This window comes from Callorhinus ursinus, unplaced genomic scaffold, assembly GCF_003265705.2.
Source record: "Callorhinus ursinus isolate GAN/ISIS: 27379988/994484 unplaced genomic scaffold, GSC_fseal_2.0 scaffold5, whole genome shotgun sequence".
Taxonomy (NCBI): domain Eukaryota; kingdom Metazoa; phylum Chordata; class Mammalia; order Carnivora; family Otariidae; genus Callorhinus; species Callorhinus ursinus.
The window spans coordinates 41962382-41985492 of record NW_027397067.1 but is presented as its reverse complement, the minus strand read 5'-3'; the positions used below and the strand labels follow the sequence as shown (position 1 = coordinate 41985492).

Below are 23111 nucleotides of genomic sequence, written 5' to 3'. Positions count from 1 at the left end.
CTGTTAAGCAGATTTACTTAAGCATTCCTAACTGCCTATACAGTATGGTACTTTGATTACTTCTTTGAATTGGTTGCAACATCTTACTGGTTCCCACATTAATTAATGAGTTAAATGGAAAAAAAATTTTTTTTAAGATTTTATTTTTGGGGCTCCTGGGTGGCACAGTTGGTTAAGCATCTGACTCTTGGTTTCAGTTCAGGTCATGATCTCAGGGTTGTGAGATCGAGCCCTGCATCAGGCTCCACACTGAGCATGGCATCTGCTTGAGATTCTCTCTCCCTCTCCCTCTTCCCCTCCCACTCGTGCTCTCTCTCTCTCTCTCCCCCCTCTCAAATAAATACATCTTTTTTTTTATAAAGATTTTATTTATTTATTTGACAGGGAGAGACACAGAGAGAGAGGGAACACAAGCAGGGTGAGTGGGAGAGGGAGAAGCAGGCTCCCGGCCAAGCAGGGAGCCTGATGTGGAGCTGGATCCCAGGACCCCAGGATCATGACCTGAGCCGAAGGCAGACGCTTAACGACTGAGCCACTCAGGCACCCCTAAACAAATAAATCTTTAAAAAAAAAAAAAGATTTTAAGTAATCTCTGCCCCCAACATGGGGCTCGAACTCACAACCCCAAGATCAAGAGTCTCATTCTCTACTGACAGAGCCAGCTAGGTGCCCTTTAAATGAAATTCTTGACATGTGTTCATTTTATATCTGTATGAGAGTCGTGGTTGTATAATCTTGTTAAAAATTATTCTTTGACAACTACCATTAGATATTATTAACTTGTCTTCCATTTTATTTCCAGTACTTAGTTTCACATCTTTCTGATGGACATATTTCATTTGTTTCCTTATCTCCAAGTCAGTCAGTCTGTATTGAAAAATACCATTTTTCTAGTAATCACAAATTAACGCAAATCTAAGTAATACATACTATGAGCCTATAGATATATAAACCTTAAGGCAGAATTCCAAATAATGGCAATAGAGGAAAAATTAAGGACTTTTAAAGTTATGCTATGGATAACACCCTGCCACCAACTAACATTTATAAGAACATCTATTATTTGCTAATCTTGAAATTTATTTTTTTAGAATTATGAGCACATAAAATATTTCCTTAGTCTAATTACTTTGTATCAAAACCAGTATACTTGAAGTATGCATATACTTTTATTCAGTCCAGGTTTCAGTCAAGGCAGAAGCTCAATGCTTAACCCCAGAATTAACATTTACAAATAAATGACCACAGAGCACAATTGTTAACTTGGCCTTTAGCCGTGGCATTTGCTCACTATAGCCTTTCTGAGTATATGGTGATTATAACTGTGCCATCTGTGTAATTATGGATGAAATATAAGAACACTTCTTTCCAAGCTTTAGCCCAGTAAAGATTGTCCTATGGTTGATTGCTGTATTTTAAAGAGTTATGCCTTATTGTTCCAGAAGAATATTGCTCCCCTCTTATCAAGAAGTGAGTTTCTTTCCTTACGTTAAGAGTCGGTCAGGCATTTTGGGTTTTACATGACATCTTGAGCATCTAAACGGTCTGAGAGGGTCTACACCAGATCACAGCTGGTTAAATCTCCCAGAATAAGACTACTTCGCACGCTTTCTCCTCCTTCTCCAAGGCCCTCAGGGATCAACTGACTTCTTAGTCCATTTTGTTTTGTAACATGTTTTTCATTTTATACACACACACACACACACACACACACACACACACACACATTTGCCTATATTTTCCAGATTTCCTTTAATGATATATATGTAGTCATTAAAGAATATATATGTATATGTCTATATATGCAATTAAAGTATATAAAGTATACATATGTATGTAGAGGAAAAAATCATGCTAAAACCAATAATTCAGACAGTTACTGTTTACATTTTGGTATTAGCTCTAACCTTTTTTGAACAAGCTTTTTGCTTGTTTTTAAATATTGCCTGTACAATATTATTTGAGTAGCCAAACATGGTTATAAATATTTATTATGCTATTATTTCATTCGTTTTAAAACATTTATTGGAAGTTTACTCTGTTCCTACACGGTAGCAGTTGCCCGAATTCCAGAATGAGCAGATAGACATGCTTCATGTCCTCAAAGAGCTTATTCTTAGTAGTAAAGATATTTACCCCAAAATCATCACAAATAAATATGTAATCATAAAATGTGGTAATTGCTATTGTGTTAATAAGGATATAAATTCAGCTGCTCAAATAAACACACAAAGTCACAGTGCTGTAAACAAGGTAAACATTTATCCCTCTGTCACGTAGCCATTTGGATGTAAGCAGTCTCAGATTGCATGAAGATCCCAGAGACTTAGGCCCTCTCAGTTTGGTCATTCTACTCTCTGAGGAGTATAGCCCTTGCTGGTATATACAACATGACTCTCTAGTAGTTCTCTATGGCAGCCAGTAGCAAGAGTGAAAGGATAAGGGGCAAGACGCCCTTCTCTTTAAGGGAGAAGTCATTTTTGTGCCGTGGAATATAGCAGAGTATGTGCTTCTTTAAGCATCAACTAATAAACTTGCAGTGAGTGTAATTTCAAATTTCATAGTGGCGATGGACATAAACAATATATTAGATATCTGCAAAATGATTATGTGATATGAAAATGTCTGATTTTGTTTGGTGACAGGATCACAGTTACTGCCAATATTTTTGTGCTTCGTTGCCTGTATTCATAATTGAAGAAAATGCTAAATTTTAGTTAGCAGTTCACAAAACTACAGATGTAATTTTTTTCCCATTCTAGTTCACAGGCTCCAAGAATTCTATCCACAACTTCTTTAGGTTAAGAACCTCCTGCTTTTGCTCTGCTACCTGCTGTATTTATTATATGGAAGCGTCTAAGCACTGTAAGGGTAAGTGTTTTTCCTCATTGTAGGGTGTTATGTATGATGTTGCTTTCTTTTTTCCATTAGTTAAAAAAAATTTTTTTTGCCCTTGGAGTAAGGGAATGAAACTTTTAAGATCTCAAGACACTATCAGTTAGAAGCATCCCTAATGTCTTATTTTTCCACTTTCCCGTTCTTCTTTATATAACCCGAAGAGCATTGTGTTAATCTGATTTTTAAAGATCTTTTTATGTGTTATGTGTTAAGGGTTTGTTTGGTACCTCACTGAAATGTTGTACGTTGCAGACCAAACTCTGCTTATATCAGGGGGATGAGACCACTGCATCCTTAGCCATTGTCACAAAATCTGTGGCGTGGTAATTTAACATGTAAAGTTGTAACATACGTATGTTTAAAACAGAAATGCAAAGCGAAAAGCTGTGAAATGTCTCGTGTCTTTCGTTCTCTGTATTTATGCAACTGATTTATCAGTCTGTTACTGAAGTGTGGGTTTAAGGACTCGTCTCAGCCAGTTTGCATCTGTAATCCACCAAGATTCTGGCAGCTGCCACCTCAGTCTCTTCTCTGTATTATCAGTTTGGTTTCAATAAACTATCCAGTAATAAGACAAAAAAAAAAACAACCTCCTGCTTGGGGCGCCTAGGTGGTGCAGTTGGTTGAGCCTCTGACTCATGGTCTTGGCTCAGGTCATGATCTAAGGGTCATGAGATCAAGCCCTGTGTGGGGCTCGGCACTGAGTGCAGAGTCAGCTTAGAGTTTCTCTCTCCCTCTCTCTTTGCCCTTCCCCGCTATGCACTCTCTCTCTCTTTCAAATAAATAAATACATCTTAAAAATCTTAAAACAACAACAACAACAAGTGGCGCCTGGGTGGCTCAGTCGTTAAGTGTCTGCCTTCGGCTCAGATTATGATCCCAGGGTCCTGGGATCAAGCCCCACATTGGGCTCCCTGTTCCAAGGGAAGCCTGTTTCTCCCTCCCCCACTCCTCCTGCTTGTGTTCCCTCTCTGGATGTGTCTCTCTCTGTCAAATAAATAAATAAAATCTTTTAAAAAAACAAAACAAAGCAAAACAAAAACTTTTACTTTAAGGAAACACCCCAGAATTTGCACATATCACATCTGCCCATATCCCATTGGTCAGAATTTAGTTTTCTACAAGGGAAGCTGGGAATTAGTTTTTATTCTAGTCGGCCATGTGCCCAGTTAGAAATCAGGGGTCCTGTTATTATTGAAAATGTGGAGAGTGGATATTGGGGTTCCACTAACAAAAAAAGAATCTTACACTATGAAAGAATTTAACAGGGAGTCCTAATCCAGATTATGGAGTCAGGAAAATACCTCTGAGAAAGTGACAGTTAAGCTCTGTCCTCTGTGTCTGTGCCTAATATTATCTTTTATAAGGACATCAGACATTGGATTAGAACCCACCCTGAAGACCTCATTTTACCTTAATTACGTCTTTGAAAATCCTATCTCTAAATAACAGTCTCATTCTGAGGTACTAGAGGTTAAGGGCTTCGAGATACGAATTTGGGGCGAACACAATTCGAGCCCATAACAACTGTTACAGTCTGCTACCAGGCACAGAGTGTGTGTGGGGGGGGGGGGGGGGTAGTGTTCCAGGAGAAAGAACTGCATGTGCACACACCCTGAATCAGTAGAGGGTCTAGTGCATTCAAAGAGCGAAAGCCTGCATAGCTGGCGTTTACTGAATGCACAGGAGGGTAGGCCAAGTGAAAAGTGGAGAGGTAAGCAGGAACCAAGGGATGTGATATGTTGTAGGCCAAGTTGAGATTTGAGGATTTTAGCTTAAGTGCACAAAGAAGCTCCTGGAGGGATTAAAACAGGGATTGGGCATAATCCAACTTAGATTTTTTTTTTTAAAGATTTTATTTATTTGAGAGAGAGAGAATGAGAGATAGAGAGCATGAGAGGGAAGAGGGTCAGAGGGAGAAGCAGACTCCCTGCTGAGCAGGGAGCCCAATGTGGGACCCGATCCCGGGACTCCAGGATCATGACCCGAGCCGAAGGCAGTCGCTTAACCAACTGAGCCACCCAGGCACCCTCCAACTTAGATTTTAAAAGACAACTCTGCCTTGTCTGTCTGGAGAATAGACTGGAAACAGGGAGACTGGTTAGGAGCTTGTGGCTGGAGCCTGGGCCAGCATTGTTGGTGACTTGGACAGGTGTGGTAGTGGAGATGGAGAAAAGTGGGTGGATATCATGTGGGCGAAGGTAGCACCAGCGGAAATTGCTCATGCATAGGAGGGGTCAGGGAAACGGTGCATCCTGCTTCCTCTACCTGGCAGAACCCATTTTGTACATGTATCCACATTCCTCCCTTCGAGGAGCCAGGCACCACCCTCAGCCCGCAGAGGTACATCTTATGAATGAACCTAAGCATGAAATTTCCACTTCCATCACCAGTGACTGGTCCAGGCCAGTGCATGTTTCCCTGCTCTGGCCAATGGCACTTATGAAAAAGTCTACTATGGGGCTTCTGAGAAATTCTCCTCACTAACAAAGGTACAGTAAACCACTTATGAAATATTCTGGCCAAAGGTCTAACATAAATCTAGTCAAGCATCTAAATCTAATTTTGAAGTTCACAAGAAATACAAAGAGGAACAAAATAAATGGCATCATGAGGAGATATATCAGAATGATTCAAAAGAAAAACATGCAATGGGAATCAAATTGAGGGAATATTCTAAATGAAAAGGGACAAAAGAAACATAAAAACAAATGCAGTGTATGAAACTTGATTGGATTCTGGTATAAAAGAGATGAGCTATAAAATACATTTTAAGGACTACTGAGGACATTTGATCTTGGACTGAATGTTAAACAATACTAGGGAATTACTGTTAATTTTTCTTAAGTGTGCTGTTATTGTGGATCTATAGGAGACATATTTATTCTTAGGAAATATAGGCTGATGGGGGGCCTGGATGGCTCAGTGGGTTAAGTGTCTGACTTCGGCTCAGGTTATGATCTCGGGGTCCTGGGATCGAGCCTCATGTCGGGCTTTGTGCTCAGTGTGGAGTTTGCTTAGCCCTCTTGCTCTGCCCCTCCCCCTGACTTGTGTGCACACTCTCTCTCTCTCAAATAAATAAATAAAATCTTTAAAAAAAAAAAAGGAAATATAGGTTGAATCATGTAGGGGTACAGTGTCATGATGTCTGCAAATTACTTTCGAATGGCATAGGACAAAGAGTGAAGGAGAGATTAAGCAATTGCGGCATGTGGCAAAATGTTATCAGTTGTTGAATCTAGGTGGAGGGTATATGGGTCGTCATTACTACTCTCAGCTTTTCAGTATGTTTAAAATTTTTCAAAATGAAGAGTTGAAGGGGCCGAGAGACGCCAGGAAGACACCTACCTCTTCTCCCTCTAGAGGTCTTCAGTTCTGAATGCGACACCTGTAACTGAAAAGCAGCCGCCAGCCACCACGTGGCCATGGCCGTGAGGGAGACTAGCGTGTGCATCGGGCTGAACCGCTGCCCCAGCTCTGGGGCCCTGCTGACATTAGCAAGTAGCTGCATTTTCAACCACTGCAGCTGCCTTCCTCCCAACTCTCTGCCATGTGAAACAATCCATATTCCTTACTACTTAAGCATTTTGGGTTGAGCCATTATCTCTAGTAGAGACGGGAAAAAGCCTAAACACAGCGTAGTCAGGGAGGCAGCAGGGAAGCCCTGAGACCATGGTGGTAGAGGTATAAATCATAATTTGTATGCAGTTTTGTTCTCTGCTTATTAAAATATAAAAAATTATATTAAAATATAAAAGTGAATTTTCCCATACTGTTAAGATTTACTTACAGACATTTTATGGTGCAGAGATTTACTTATAGACATTTATGGTGTGGAGTAAGTAATATGTTCCTGTGGTAGGTTAAATAATGGCCACAGATTTTCTTTTTTTTAAGATTTTATTTATTTATTCTTTTAGAGAGAGAGACAGCACGAGCAGGAGGGGCAGAGGGAGGGAGAGGGAGAGAATCTCAGGCAGAGTCCACGCTGAGCTCAGAGCCTGACTTGGGGCTCAGGCCCCGAGATCATGACTCAAGTCAAAACCAAGAATGGGACGCTTAGCCAACGGCGCCACCCAGGTGCCCCTAAATAGGGCCACAAATATCTTCAGCTACTCTCATCAAGAGGTAGAGTCTGTTCCCCACCCCTTGAAGCTGAGCTGGGCTTTTTCTGAAGCACATTTAACAGTCAGATTACATTAGTTTCAGTCGTACAACAACATAATTCAACGATTCTCAATGGTTCTCGCCATGGTATGTGTAGTCACCATCTGTCACCATGCAACATTATAATATTATTGATTTTATTTCCTATGCTGTAGTTTTCATCTCTGTGATTCATTTATTTTACACCCGGAAGTTTGTACCTCTTACCCCCTTCATCTCTCTCACTCATCGCCCCCCCATCGACCTCTCCTCTGGCAAGCACCAGTTTGTTCTCTGTATTTAAGAGTCTCCTTGGTTTTTTGTTGTTGTTTACTTGTTTGTTTGTTTTCTTCTTTAGATTTCACATATAAGTGAAATCATGTGGCGTTTGTCTTTCTCTATCTGAAATCTGAGCTGTCTTTGACATTTGCTTTGACCAATAGAAGATAGCAGAAGTGACATTGTGCAAGTTCCAGAGAGTTCCAAAAAAAAAAAAAAAAAAAGCAGCTTCTGCTTTCCCTGTCTTGAACACTTCTATGAGTCCCCCATGTAAGGAAGGTGGTCTAACCTACGAGAGGATTAGAGGTCACAGGGAGGAAAACAAGAGCCAAGACCAACTGGCAGCCATGTGAACAAGGCCAACTTGGACCTTCGGGCCCACCACATCTCCCAGCTGAATGCTACCATGTGACTGAGGCCAGGTAAACAAGCAGAAGAACCACCCAGCCAAGCCACAGAACCAGGAGAAATATTAAGTCATCGTTGTTATGTAGCAACTGATTATTAATGCAATTTCCATGGTGTAAAAAATTTTAAATATAAAAATACACAAGTGAGGACTCAAAGAGATATTTGTACACAGATGTTCTTTGCAGCATCATTCATGATAGGGGTAGAAGCAAACCACATGTTCACTGATGAATGGATAAAAAATATGGTCTCTACATACAGTGGAATATTATTCAGCCTTAAAAAGGAAGGAAATTCTGACACAAGTTAGAATGTGAATGAACCTTGAGGACATCATGCTAAGTGAAATAAGTCAGTCACAAAAGGACACACACTATATGATTCCTCTTATATAAGATACCTGGAGGAGTCAAATTCACAGACATAGAAAGAATGGTGGTTGCCAGGGCTGTAGGGAAGGAGGGGGCAGGTATTGTCTGATGGGTACAGGATTTGAGTTTTGCAAAATGACAAGAATTCTGGAGCTGGATGGTGGTGATGGTTACACAACAGTGGGAATGGACTTAATGATGCAGAACTGTACACTTAAAAATGGTTATGATGATAAATTTTATTATATATATTTTACCACAATTAAAGATACCAGTGACAATGCTTCTCCGACCCATTCCATATCTGCCCATCTCCTCACTCCCCCATAACCCCTAGGTAACCGCTATCCTTAGTTAGTATATATCCGTGGTAGTTTAAAAACCAGGTCCACAAATTCTATAGTACTCCTTGCTCAGAGAGATTAGGCTGAATTTCCCTCCCCAGGAGCATGAAGTGGATTTGCTTCTAACAAATAGAACGATATTCCACTTCTGAGCTGAGGTGATGAGAGGTCTGCACTTTGCCATCTTGGGACCCCCACCCTCACCCCACCCATCACTTGCTCTGTGGGCAGCCAGCTGCCATGCTTGTGAGCGGCCCTAAGGAGAGGCCCATATGGCCAAGAACTGAAGCTTCCTGCCAGCCATCACAAGTGGGCTTAGTAGTGGATGTTCCAGCCCCTTCAGATGACTGCAGTCCCAGCGGACGCTTCCCTGCAGCATCCTATGCAAATATGAATATGAATATAGATTTTATTCTCTCCCCCACCTTTTTACATAAAAGATAGTATATTGTTCACATTATCATAATTTCTCTTATAGATATTTCCATAGTGAGTTTTACCATTTTTTATAGGTACATACTGGTTAACTAGTCTTCTAGTGGTAGACAATTGTTTTTCTCTATTCATTTCCTATGACAACCAGTGCTTAAATTACTAGCTTTGTACATTATTTTTGCATGCAAACGCATAAATAAATTCCCAGAAGTCGAATTTTTTTTTAATTTTATTTATTCATTTGACAGCGAGAGAGGGAACACAAGCAGGGGGAGTGGAGAGGGAGAAGCAGGCTTCCCGCTGAGCAGGGAGCCTGATGCGGGGCTCGATCCCAGGACCCTGGGATCATGACCTGAGCCGAAGGCAGACGCTTAACGACTGAGCCACCCAGCGCCCCCCCCCCGTGAATTATAATTTCTGGATCAAAATTATGATTTTGATAGATGCTGCTAAGTTCCCTTCATAGGATTTATGGCATTTTGCACTCTTACTAGCTGTGCGAGAACCCAGTTCTCTGCAGCCTTGCCAAAAGTTTGGACATTTTTGCTAACTGGATAAATAAAGTAATATTTCCATTTAGTTTTAATTTGCATTTCTCTTATTAAAAGTGAAGATGAGGGGCATCTGAGTGGCTCAGTAAATTAAGCATCTGACTCTTGATTTCGGTTCAGATCATGATCTCAGGGTCCCGGGATCCCACCCTGCCCCCCCCCACCCCCGCATTGGGCTCCACACTCAGCAGGGAGTCTGCTTGAGGATTCTCTCTCTCCCTCTCCTTTAAAAAGAATTCTCTATCTCCTCTAGCCCTCTCCTCCCTCCCTCTCTCCCTCTCTAAAAAAAAAAGCGAAAATGAGAATCTTTTCATAGTTTTAAAATTATTCTTATATTCTTTCCTATAAACTGTCTTTTACATTTTACATCTTTAAACATTTTAAAACACATGTCATTTATTTGTCAATATTTTAAAAAGAACATATATATGTGTGTATATATATGTATATATATATATATACATATATATACATTTTTTTTAAGTAAACTCTATGCCCAGCATGGGGCTCAAACTCAACCCCAAGGCCAAGAGTACCACACTCTTCCACCTGACCCGAGCCAAAGCCTTTTCTTTGAGCCTGGTGTCCTCACTGGGGATCCTTGCTATCTCTTTTTTGCATAAATCACACCTATAATGTGTTATCCACAATTTCAAATTTCAACTTCTTTAAAGTGGCATGAAATCTTAAAAAGTCTTGAAAAGGACATCTGGTACAGAATTCTTCCATATTCTTTCTTTTTTTTTTTTTAGGTTTGGGGTAGAATTTAGTGATTCATCAGTTCCATATAACACCAGTGCTCATTATACCAAGTACTCTCCTTAATGCCCGTCACCCAGTTACCCCATTCCTCCATCCACCTCCCCCCCAGAAATCTTCGATGTGTTTCCTATAGTTAACAGTCTCATGGTTTGCCTCCCTCTCTGTTTTCATCTTATTTTATTTTTCCTTCCCTTCCCCTATGTTTATCTGTTTTATTTCTGACTAATTTCGCTTAGCATAATACCCTCTCGTTCCATCCACATCGTTGCAAATGACAAGATTTCTTTTCTTTTTTTTGATGGCTGAGTAATATTCCATGGTGTACATATACCACATCTTCTTTACCCATTCATCTGTCAATGGACATCTGGGCTCTTTCCATATTTTGGCTACTGTGGACACTGCTGCTATAAACATTGGGGTATATGTACCCCTTCAAATCACTATGTTTGTATCCTTTGGATAAATACCCAGTAGTGCAATTACTGGGTCGTAGGGTGGCTCTATTTTTCACATTTTGAGGAACCTCCATACTGTTTTCCAGAGTGGCTGCACCAGTTTTCATTCCCATCAACAGTGTAAGAGGGTTCCCCTTTCTCCACATCCCCGCCAACATCTGTTGTTTCCTGAGTTGTTAATTTTAGCCATTCTGACTGGTGTGAGGTGGTATCTTATTGTGGTTCTGATTTGTATTTCCCTGATGCTCAGTAATGTTGAGCATTTTTTCACTTGTCTGTTAGCCACTTGGATGTCTTCTTTGGAGAAATATCTGTTCATGTCTTCTGCCCAATTCATGACTGGATTTTTTGGTTTTCGGGTGTTGAGTTTGATAAGTTCTTTATAGATTATGGGCATTAGCCCTTTATCTGATAAGTCATTTGCAAATATCTTCTCCCATTCCATAGGTTGCCTTTTAGTTCTGTCAGTGGTTTCCTTTGCTGTGCAAAAGCTTTTTATCTTGATCAAGTCCCAGCATTTCATTTTTGCTTTTGTTTCCCTTGCCTTTGGAGATGTGTAGAGCAAGAAGTTGCTGAGGCCAAGGTCAAAGAGGTTGCTGCCTGTGTTCTCCTCCAGGGTTTTGATAGATTCCTGTCTCACATTTAGGTCTTTCGTTGATTTTGGAATTTATTTTTGTGTATGGTGTAAGAAAGTGGTAGAGTTTCATTCTTCTGCATATTGCTGTCCAATTTTCCCAACACCGTTTGTTAAAGAGACTATCTTTTTTCCATTGGATATTCTTTCCTGCTTTGTCAAAGATCAGTTGACTATAGAGCTGAAGGTTCATTTCTGGGCTCTCTATTCTGTTCCATTGATCTATGTGTCTGTTTTTGTGCCAGTACCGTACTGTCTTGATGATTATAGCTTGTAATAGAGCTTGAAGTCTGGAATTGTGATGCCTCCGGCTTTGGTTTTCTTTTTCAACAGTACTTTGGCTATTAAGTTACCTAGGAATAAACCTAACCAAACAGGTACTCTTTGTTTGTACTCTGAAAACTATAGAACACTTAGGAAAGAAATTGAGGAAGACACAAAGAAATGGAAAAACATTCCATGCTCATGGATTGGAAGAACAAATACTGCTACCCAAAGCAATCTATACATTCAGTGCAATCCCTATCAAAATACCATCAACATTTTTCACAGAGCTGGAACAAACAATCCTAAAATTTGTATTGAACTAAACTGTCATTTCATAAGCTTTGCCCACTTTTCTACTGGTTACAGGCCTTCCATATTGATTTATAGGAGCTCTGTGTACATGAGGGACATTAGCCCTATGTCTGGGACATAGATCACAACTTTTTTCCCAGTTTGTTTTGGCTTTGACTTTTCTTGTAGAATCTTCCCATGTAGAAATTTTAGAATATATTTTTATATATAGTCAGACTTAATATTTATTTTTATGGCTTCTGGATTTTGAATCATCATTACACAGACCTTTCCATTTAAAAAACTTTTTAATCTTTGTTTTCTTCTAGTGCTTCTATAGTTTTAATTTTTATATTTCTTCGTCTTTCTTGGGTTTTTTTTTTTTTGGGAGATTAATGTTGCAAAGACACGGATCCAACTGTTTTCTTTGTATCTTTCTAGTTGTCTTGACATCATTTACTCATGGGTCCACCTTTTCCCCTTTGACTTAAGATGCTTCCTTTTCCATGGAATGAACTAATGTATGTATTTTGTGTCTATACTGTTCCATTTGTCTCGCTGTTAATATTCTAGTACTGTACTCTCTTAACTATTGCATAAAATATGTTTTCATATATATGTGGTAATACTGGTCCTTTCTCATTGCTCTTTTCCCTTGCCAGTGTTTTCCTGGCCATTCTTGTTTATTTTTCCATTTGACTTTTAGGATCAGTTTTTCTATTGAAAAAATTCTGAAAGTATTTTTATTGGAATTATGTTAAAATTATATCTAACTTATGGAAAATAGGTATTTTTATCATATTGAGCCTTCATAAACATTTTTTTAAAGATTTTATTTATTTGAGAGTGAGAGAGAGAAAAGCAGATTCCCTGCTGAGCAGAGAGCCCAACTCAGGGCTCAATTACAGGACCCTGAGATCATGACCTGAGCTGAAGGCGGACGCTTAACCAACCGAGCCACCCAGACACCCCCATAAACATTTTTGATGGCACTATTATAACTTACCTTACTGTTAGATTTAACAGCATTGATTTAACTGTGCTCTTATTTGATCCTTATGTTTTCTCCAATTTTTGATGTTATAAATAATCCTTAGATGAACCAGTTTAATCTTTGTCCATATCTGTGATTTTATTACCTTGTGATAAATTCCTAGAAGTAAAATCACTAGTCAAAGGCTGTGAACTTTTGGAGCACCTGAGTGGCTCAGTCGGTGAAGTGTCTTCCTTTGGTTCAGGTCATGATCTCAGAGCCCTGGGATCTAGCCCTGTGTCGGGCTCCCTGCTCAGCTGGGAGTCTGCTTCTCCTTCTCTCTCTGCCTCTCCCCCTGAGCTTTTGCGTGATTGCCCGCATTCTCTCTCTCTGACTCTCTCTCTCTCAAATAAATAAATAAAATCTCCAAAAAAAAAGGGGGGGGAGGGCTATGAACTTTTGAGATACCTGACATTGCCAAGATCCTTACCAAAGAAATTATGTACTCCCACAAAATGTGGATGAAAGTGATAGATTTATTAAATTTTTAAAAAGTCTTGGTACCCTAAAATGTAAAAGGTGTTATCTTGCTTTTAATTTTCGTTTATTTGATTATTAGATGGGACATTTTTTTCTTTACTACATATTTGTATTTGATTTTCAGTGATTTATTGTCAATATCCTTACTCATTTTTTTGTTAAAAACCTAGTAGTTTATTTCGAAGTATAATTTTTTTCTTACCCATTTTTGAAAGATTTATTTATTCATTTGAGAGAGAGAGAGCGTGCATGCACATGCATATATGCGCACAAGCGGGGAGAGGGGCAGAGGGAGAGAATCTTCAAGCCCGACTCTCCACTGAGTGCCTGATCCCACAACCCATGAGATCATGACTTGAGCTGAAACCCAGAGTCGGGTGCTCAACCGACTAAGCCACCCAGGTGCCCCTTTCTTTACCCATTTTAATACTGATGGTCTTAATGTTTTTCTTTTTGATTTGTATGAGCTTTTATATATTAAGACTATCAAATCTATTAAGTCTTATCATATGTATCAAATACTTTTCCAGTTTGTTATTTTTAGTTGTTTATAACATGTTTTGTTGTGTGCAATTTTCTTTGTTTTAAAAGACAATATATAGGCACTGACTAAATAATACAGAAACACGTATAGTAGAAAGTGAAATTTCTCTTTGCCCTAACCCTTTCACTTCTGCTAAGGAATATGTGTGGTGATGTTTTTTTGACGTTCAAAATTTTAAGCTTTCTGGGGCGCCTGGGTGGCTCAGTTGGTTAAGCGACTGCCTTCGGCTCAGGTCATAATCCTGGAGTCCCTGGATCGAGTCCCACATCAGGCTCCCTGCTCGGCAGGGAGTCTGCTTCTCTCTCTGACCCTCCCCCCTCTCATGTGCTCTCTCACTCTCATTCTCTCTGTCTCAAATAAATAAATAAAATCTAAAAAAAAAAATTTTTAAGCTTTCTTTGTTGTCAAATATATGTAACTCTTCCTTTGTTAATTTCTTCCATTGGTTTATGCTTAGAAAGACCTTCCCATACTGAAATCAGAGATGGAGGGGAGCCAAAGTGAGTATGGAGAAACCAGTAGGTGGGATATTGAGGTTGTCTGGGCAAGAGATTATTGTGGCTTGGACTGGGATGGTGGTAGTGGACATAAAAAGAAGTGGACAGATCAATATATAATTTGGAGGTCAGCTTGCTGACAGACTGATGGGAGGAAAGTAGTGGAGAAAAGAGAGAAATAAATGATGGTTCCTGAATTTTTGTTATATGCACCTGATGGAATGGGGTATCTTTTTCATTCCTGAGCTGAAGAATGTGAAGTCTTTATAGGGTGATTGAGGACATTTTGGTGCATGATACTTTCCCACTGCTATTCATTGACATGTGATCCCCTTTTACAGGGTACTTAAATACAAGCTGACATATCCCTCGACTCTTCTGTGGCTGCCCTTGGTCTATTTTATTTTATTTTATCTTATTTTTTCACCTGCCATGTTTTAATGGGCCTGCCTAACTTTGTAGAAATGTTCTTTTGTGTTTATAAAGTGTTCTTGAGTTTGTCTTGTGTTCTCTTTGATGACTCCTACCTGGATACTAATATGGGCCAAGGTTTTCTATTCCCTAGTCAGTGGGAGCTGTTTCGGGCACTGGAGGATCACAAACAGGGGCAGGGAGGTACTCCTCAGTGCTTTCTGCTGTTATCAGATTGTTGCAACGAGGGCCCTCAGGCAGTTCCTGAGGGCTGGTGCTGCATAACTCACCACCTCCTTTTATTTCAACATAGGGGTCATCAAAGGAGAACCTAGTTTATGAGTGTGTGGCCTGGAATAGCTAGTTTGGAACTCATCAGTAAAAACACAGTCAGCAGGTTTGTTGTTGTTGTCCTTATTGTGCTGAACAGTGCCCAGTGAAGCTTCTAGTCCTCCTTGAACTCCACAAACAGGTTCAGAGGACACCATCACTTCAGTACATCACAGCAACGTCAGAGTGCCTACTGTAGGGGCACAAAGAAAGGTCATTGCCACTGACCCCCCACCCTCTATAGTCAATCCGATGCCTGCGTCTGACCGCTGTCCCTTAATGACCCAGGGAAGCGCTCTCTAACTCCCTGCTGAAAGGACACACACCTAGTTGTTTTTCTGAGAGTGACAGTGGCTTCCGTGGAGCTGTGCTGTGCTTCCTCCTGATTCTTCTAGCAACCAGCTGAACATGCCAACAGAGGGAAAGGTTCATTCGAGTTAGAAATTGTGGTCCGCGGTCTTTGAACAGCTTTTCTGGGCAAAACTAACTGATCCTTCTAGGGAAATAAGTAGTCTCGGTCTTTCAAAAATTACATTCTAGCTGATCCACAATTCTGTTGCATAATCAGAGGTCACACCTGCAGCCAAATTAAATATGTTTGTCACTAAGGATATTTCCATCTGGCAAACAAAATACCGTGGTATTATACTGCTCCCTCTTCCTGGAATGTCCTTGTGTGCTGTATCTTCAAGGAGGCCATTTGGCCGTGTTCCCAACTCCCTGGCCTTTGACCAGCCAGCTCCTGCCTCTGCAGACTCCCAGGAGAGCTATGTGGGGGCAGAGTGCCGGCAAGTGAACACTGTTTTTTTACACTGTTTATACGAGCCCCGCTGCTGAGCTTGTCTGGATCACTTCAAAGACAAAAAGAGACATACCCAACAAAAATGGTGGGACCCAAACCCTAGATCAAAGTGCCGAAGCTGCCGTCCAGGCTTTCCTGAGGCTGAGGCTGCAGGAAGAGACTCCCTAGCTTATGCTCGTCATCAGGAGCCCAAATGCCCTTTTCCCACCTCATGAACTTCTACTCATTCTATGAACCCCAGTTCAGAAGCCTCTTCCTTTCTGAATTTTCCTTGACCACAGCCCCATCTGAGAAAAATGAGTGGTTCCTTCATTTGTGATCTTGTTTGTGTTTCTCTTTGATCACTTTACTAGGTCTTGCTGTGGTAATCTGTTTATATGGCCCTCGTCCCAGACACCAAAGGTAGACTCTGTCTTATTCCTCTTTTTATTTCCAGCACCTGGCCAAGTGCCCAGCACTGTGAGGTGTTCACTGTAGTGTGCTGAAAGCCATGTTTTTTAGCACTGGAAACAAGGCACCTGGTTGTACAGTGTGTGCAGTGCGCAAACAGTCCGGGCCAAGGGGGTGAGGGGGGCTGGTGTGGGCTGGTTTGGGGCTGTCTCTGAGGAAAGGGAGCCGATTTTTTTCCACAGAGTCACAAGCTAGCAGGGCTGTATGAGCCCAGAGGGGGGACCTCCTAAATTGCACCAAGATACTACATAGACTTGCAATCTCCTAACTGCAGACCCAGACAGACCAGACCCAGCAGAATGGCAGAATGTGAAGAAATTCAAGCTTGAAAGGAATAGTTTCCCTTGTGAAAAGTTTCCACTACTCATCTAATAGGCAAGCCTTACAGTTACCTGATTTTAGAGAACTTACCGTCAGTTATGGGTAAGAGGAATTTGAATGCATTATGCTTTCAATGTAGTGTACCTATCCTCAAATAAAATTTTAAAAATGTACACAATTATACAATTTTAGACCTGAAAGTTATCTATTGATTTTTTTTGAGCATTTAGTACTGTCTATATGCTCAGTACGAACTAGGTACTAGAAACTGTAATAAAAATTGGCTGATGTCAAATACCTATTTAGTGGCAGGTTTTTCATTTGCTAAAAGAGCATCTACCATACAATTCTATCAGAAACAAGAAGAGGCAAAGTGGTCACTATGTTAGTGCAATTGGAGTTTTATCCATCTCGCTCTTTGGTTCCCACTGTGACCTTATATTGCCAATTTTTCAATGCAGAAGCTGTCATTTCTTTAGTTTTTTTCCCCCCACTTTTCTATGTTCACACACACCTACTGAAAATAGTCAACCGTTTGGGGGATATCATTGCTAGATTGAGAACACCTTGAGGAAAGGAAATAAGTCTCAAACTTATTTGCTTTTATTGCATACTAAGTAGTTGTTCAATAGATCTTTTTAAAATGAAAGTAATGAATGAAGGCATTAATGAATGAATAAATAGGAGGTAACGACAAGTAACAAGAAGCCTTACACTTTATCTATGATTTTTATTTAAAAATTCGGGGGCGCCTGGGTGGCTCAGATGGTTAAGCATCTGCCTTCGGCTCAGGTCATGATCCCAGAGTCCTGGGATCGAGTCCCGCATCAGGCTCCCTGCTCCTTGGGAGCCTGCTTCTCCCTCTGCCTCTCTCTCTCTCTCTCTCTCTGTCTCTCATGAATAAATAAATAAAATCTTTAAAAAATTAAAAAATTAAAAAAATAAAAATTCAGAAACATCAAAATATTAACGTTTTCCAAATCAAGGTGGTGGATATCTGAGTACACATTATGTTACTCTCCATGATGTTTCTCATATTTGAAAATTCCTATAATATTTTGAAAAACCAAGATGAATGATAGGGGTGATAGCAGTATGACAAAAGTGCCTTTCTTCAGGTATCTCATCACTTAATTAGGGAATTGTTCCGAGTACATGATTGCCAAAGTGTTTTGGGCGGTACATTTTTAGGAGTTGACTGGGTAGGGGGGCAAAAAAGGCAGCAAATAACTCTGAAACTAGAAAAGCAGGAATTACACTGCTTGTCCAGTTGTCAGGGCATCTTAGGAATCAACAGATAAGCACTTTGGAGTATCTTAATACATACCCAGCCTTGGGTTATGAATGATGAATTGTGAATTATGAAATATGGTCAAGAAGAACTGGATCAATCTAGGCAACATGGTGTTAGCTAGCTAAATACCTGGGGGTTGGTAGAAATCCTGTAGAGAGTTCTGGCAAAATATCTCCTCATCCTTCAGGTCAGATCTACTCCTCCTCTTCTCCGTCCTACTCTCTTCCGGGAAGGTTGACCTGTCTGGACCACATCAGTGGATGCTCATGATTTCTGCCTTCTGGTTGGGTTCACTTAGAAGTCAAAGGAAAGAAGGAGGAAAAAGAGGTCAGATTGCTCGATCCCTTTGTTCCCTTTCTTTTTTTTTCTTTTCCTAAAGATTATTTGTTCGAGAGAGAGAGCATGCAGGCAAGTGGGGGGAGGGGCAGAGAGAGAGGGTCTTCAAGTAGATTCCTCACCGCACATGAAGCTTGACATGGGGCTGGATCTCACAACCCTGAGATCATGACCTGAGCCGAAACCAAGCCGACTGAACCATCCGGGCGCCCCCACTTGCTCCCTTTCCCTAAAGTTGCCTCCTGCTGACTACGTCTCTTGACTGAAGGTCATTGCTCCTCTCTGATACAGAGTGGCAACTCTACATGACTCTATGACTCTCTGTAGATAGATAGATAGATAGATAGATAGATAGATAGATAGATAGATAGATAATCTTCGCCTCTTAGGTCCAGTAACCATCTTTTCTCATCTCTGTGGACTTATGTATTAAGAGCTCATATACACACACCTTCGAAAACAGTCCCTTCATATTTAAGACACCCCAAATTAGCCCCTTCTGAGTGTACCATCTGTTTTCTGTTTGGACCCTGATTGATCTAGGGCCTGGACTATGATATCCAAGTTTTACGTCCTCCCCAGTAGTTAGCACCCAGGCTTCTGTCCTTCACTTAGCAGATGCCAGAAGAGAACTTTAGAGAATTACCTGTATATACTAACCTCCTCTCCATAGCTGGTGTCCTCATCTATTTCTAAATCCTTTCATCCTCTTCTTTCCTACCATGAAGTCATGGAAACAAGTGGTAAATGACTGCAAAACATTTGAAAATATGTTGCCGGCATGAAATAATTACAATCATCCTTTCATCAATTCCATTTTTGATCACTTTTGGTCTCTTTGCCATCTTTGTATACTAATACATTAATATATAAAAATTATAATCAGTGGGGGGAAATCTAAACATTCCATCTACTGTGTAATGATGCAAAGGGAATGTGTGTGATTTAGTTAGTTTGAAATATCATGGAAAGCAATGAACAATTGAAATGGTAAGTATCTGGGATAATGTCCCTGGGCCTGGGCAGGGATGTCTGGTGATATCTGGAACTCTTTCAGGCCTTCGCACATACTATTCCCTCTGCCTGGAATACTCTCCCTTCCCCCCCCCTTCATCTGGCTAATTCCTATTTATCCCTCAGCATTCTGCCTAAATGGCACAACCTCAGATAAATCCCTGATCCCAATCTAAATTAACCTCCAACCTCCTATTAATTTTCTCTTATAGAACCCAGTTCTTTTCCTCCTTCATACTTACCACAATGTAAGTATATATTTATTTGTGTGTTCATCGTCCAATGTCCATCTCACCCATGAGGACGGGAACCAGGTTTGTTTGGTTTCCCCACTATATTTGTAATTCCTAACATCATACCTGTCAATCTTAGGGGCCAATCTATAGCTATGAAATAAAGGAATGCACAAAGTTCTTAGGAAGAACCATGCATTTGTGAATCATAACTCCATTTATGCTAGTTATCAAAGGTGAATTATTTGCTTGCTTTAAGTTCAAGAGTGTGCCATAATGAGCACTGTTGGATATCGTTCTTTAGATAAAATAAATGTATTTATATATCTGCTGTAGATTTGCATTTTATGAATCATATTTTGTTTTAGGAAGCCAAAAGTCCAGCAGACTTTGCATAAATAGTCTTTAAAAAAAAAAGTTCTTAAAGTTATAAATGACTAGCTTTGTAATTAGATGTACTAGGCATCCTAGGGGATGCCTGCTATTTTTGCCTGCACAGCTTCTTTTCCCCCTTCCTTAGGTTAGAGAACCAGGGACCACCATGTATGGTCTCTTACGGATTGTGCACTGCAGTGGGTCCCATTCATATAGACGTGAACGTGAATCAGAATTCTGAAGCTGTACAACTTTGTGGTCCTGATATAACTCTTTTCTTTTGGTAAATGCTCCTCATCCACTTGGTTAGTCCAACCTGTGGGTCTGCTTCCTTGCCACAGAAGTAGACATGTGATCTAGGCCAGTTAGTCAAAGAACTGTCTCAAAAAACACCATTGATAATTATGGGACTAGGCTCATGACCAAGGGAGCCAACCAGCATTCTTTGGGTGATTATGTGAACAGTAGGAGAGAAAGAATCTCTCCTGGGATATCTAATATTAAGAAGCATGAAGTCTAGGGCTGCTAGTGGTTCTTTTGCCACATAATAAAAGGTTACCTGCAAATAAAGTCAACATAGAGGAAAGGAGAACTGAAAGAAGGAGAAAAGGAGACAGATTACTGATGATAAGGGTTTATCCCCAGCTCTGCCTAAATTACTCATGGGCTTTCTGGTTATGGGAGCTAATAAGTTCCCTCCCTTGCTTAGGAGAGTTTGAGCTGAATCTCTGTCACTGGCAACCCCAAGAGTCCTGGCTGACACAGGTGCATAAGCAAAATCATAAATCAGGAACTTGGAACTTGTTTTCTGCTTAACAGAAAACTACATATGCTGCTTTTGACAATGATGTCATTTCTCTGCCCACAGCCCTCCAATGGCTTCTCATCTTACCCAGGGAAGAAGGCAACTATCCACACATGACCCGTTGGTCCCTACGTGGTCTGACCTTATCTCCCCCCACTCTCCTTCACTTCGCTCACTATGCTTTAGGAACTCTGACCTTGGCAATCCTTACACTTGCCACTCATGTGCTCCCACCAGAAGATATTTGCGCTTGTTCTTCCATCTGCCTGGTCTATGCGTCTCCCAGTTACCTTCTTAACTACATTCTGTTCTCTTTTCATATGCAAACTTCCCTCATCACTCCATCTAAAATCTCACTTTCCCTCTTCGGTATTAGTTTCCTAGGGCAGTCATAACAAAGTACTACAATCTAGGAGGCTTAAACAACAGAAATTTATTGTCTTACAGTTCTAAAAGCCAGAAGTCTGAGGTCAAGATGTTGACAGTGTTGGTTTGTTCTGAAGGCCATGAGAGAGAATCTATTCCATGTTTCACTCCTAGCTTCTGGCTGTTTGCTGGCAATCTTTGATGTTCCTTGGCTTGTGGAAGCATCACGCAGATCTCTGCCTTCATCTTCATATGATGTTCTCCCTGTGTGCATATCTCTGTGTCAGATTTCCCCTATTTATAAGGACACTAGTCATTGGATTAGGGCCCACTCTAATGGCCTCATCATGACTTGATCATCTGCAAAGATCCTATTTCCAAATGAAGTCACACATTCACAGGTACTGGGACTTCAGTTTTGGAGAGGACACAGTTCAACCCATAATACCCTTCTTATCTTGCCTTATTTTTCTTTATAGTCTGTATCACTGTCTGACATATTATAAACTTACGTTATAACCATTTAATGTCTCTCCTTCCCAACTAGGATGTAAGTTCCATGAACATGTGGCTATAATGTTATTTAAAACAGTAAGTGTATAGAAGGTATGCAATCAAATATTTGGTAAATGAGTAAATACTAAACAGGAAAATAGATTCTCCAATTTTAAAATACTGAAGTCTGAAACTCTGTTTGCATAGTCAAGAATTTGAAGAACCTGGGGCACCTGGGTGGTGCAGTTAGTTAGGCGTCCAACTCTTGGTTTCGGCTCAGGTCGTGATCTCAAGGTCCACTCTCAGTGTGGAGTCTGCTCAAGACTCTCTCTCTCTCTCTGCCCCTGCCCCCACACTTTCTCTCTCTGTTTCTCTAAAATAACTAAATAAATCTTTTTAAAAAAAGAATTTGGAGGGGCGCCTGGGTGCCTCAGTTGTTAAGCGTCTGACTTCGGCTCAGGTCATGATCCCAGGGTCCTGGGATCGAGCCCTGCATTGGGCTCCCTGCTTGGCAGGAAGCCTACTTCTCCCTCTTCCACTCCCCCTGCTTGTGTTCCTGCTCTCGCTATCTCTCTCTCTCAAATAAATAAATAAAACCTTAAAAAAAAAAAAAGAATTTGGAGAAACTAAGACTTCTCCAGTTTCTTTAATGTACATATTTGGAGTCTAAGACTCACTGGAGATCTATCCAAAATCTCTATCACAAACTAACAAATACATTACTTTGAAAATAGAAGACTGGGTAGAAACACTCGGAGGAAGAATGGAATTTGGGTGGTAGGTTGAGAGAGGACACGTAAGAAGTGGTAGAAGTTGAATGAGGTTAAAAGTGGTCAAGTTATGGCAAAATCTAAAAGTAGTGATCTTTATACCTGACTTCATGATAAAAGTATGCCAGTGGCCTTCAGTGGAGTTACATTGTGTTCATTACACATTAAAAAGCATTTTTAGGGGCACCTGGATGGCACAGTCAGTTAAGCATCTGACTCTTGATTTCCACTCGGGTCATGATCTCAAGGTCGTGGGATTGAACCCCGCATGGGGCTCTGCGTTCAGCGCTCAGCGTGGAGTCTGCTTGTCCCTCTCCCTCTGCTCCTCCCCCCACTCGTGTGCGTGCGCTCTCTCTTTCTCTCTAAAATAAATAAAATATTTAAAAAATAAATAAATAAAAATAAAAAGCATTATTTAATATGAAAACAAATTTTGCTTGTTGCGGATATTAGAAGTGGCCCCTGTGGCATTTATTATGATGTATTATCTGTAGATAATTTTATCAAGTTCTCTTATTATTATCTGTCTTTCATCTGATGCCCCCACTAGACTATGAGCTGAGGGGCAGGAGGCTCGGTCTTTGCTAGCCCATAGGCAGTCAAAGGACAAGTGGTAAATTAAAAGAAAATATTTGTAGCATACGCACACAAAAAAGACTTAAGAGCCCTTACTTACATAAGGCTTTTATAGATCAATAAGAAGACAAA

The 23111-nt window shown here is 40.5% G+C and overlaps 1 long non-coding RNA gene across 2 annotated transcripts in view; it reads left to right on the top strand.

Annotated features, from left to right (window-relative positions):
• LOC141372819 (uncharacterized) overlaps positions 1-23111 on the top strand; it is a 61425-nt gene that overhangs the window by 1496 nt on the left and 36818 nt on the right. For both annotated transcript variants that reach the window (XR_012378267.1, XR_012378268.1), the window contains exon 2: positions 2763-2871. This is a non-coding gene — a long non-coding RNA (uncharacterized lncRNA). The remainder of the gene's footprint in view (positions 1-2762; positions 2872-23111) is intronic.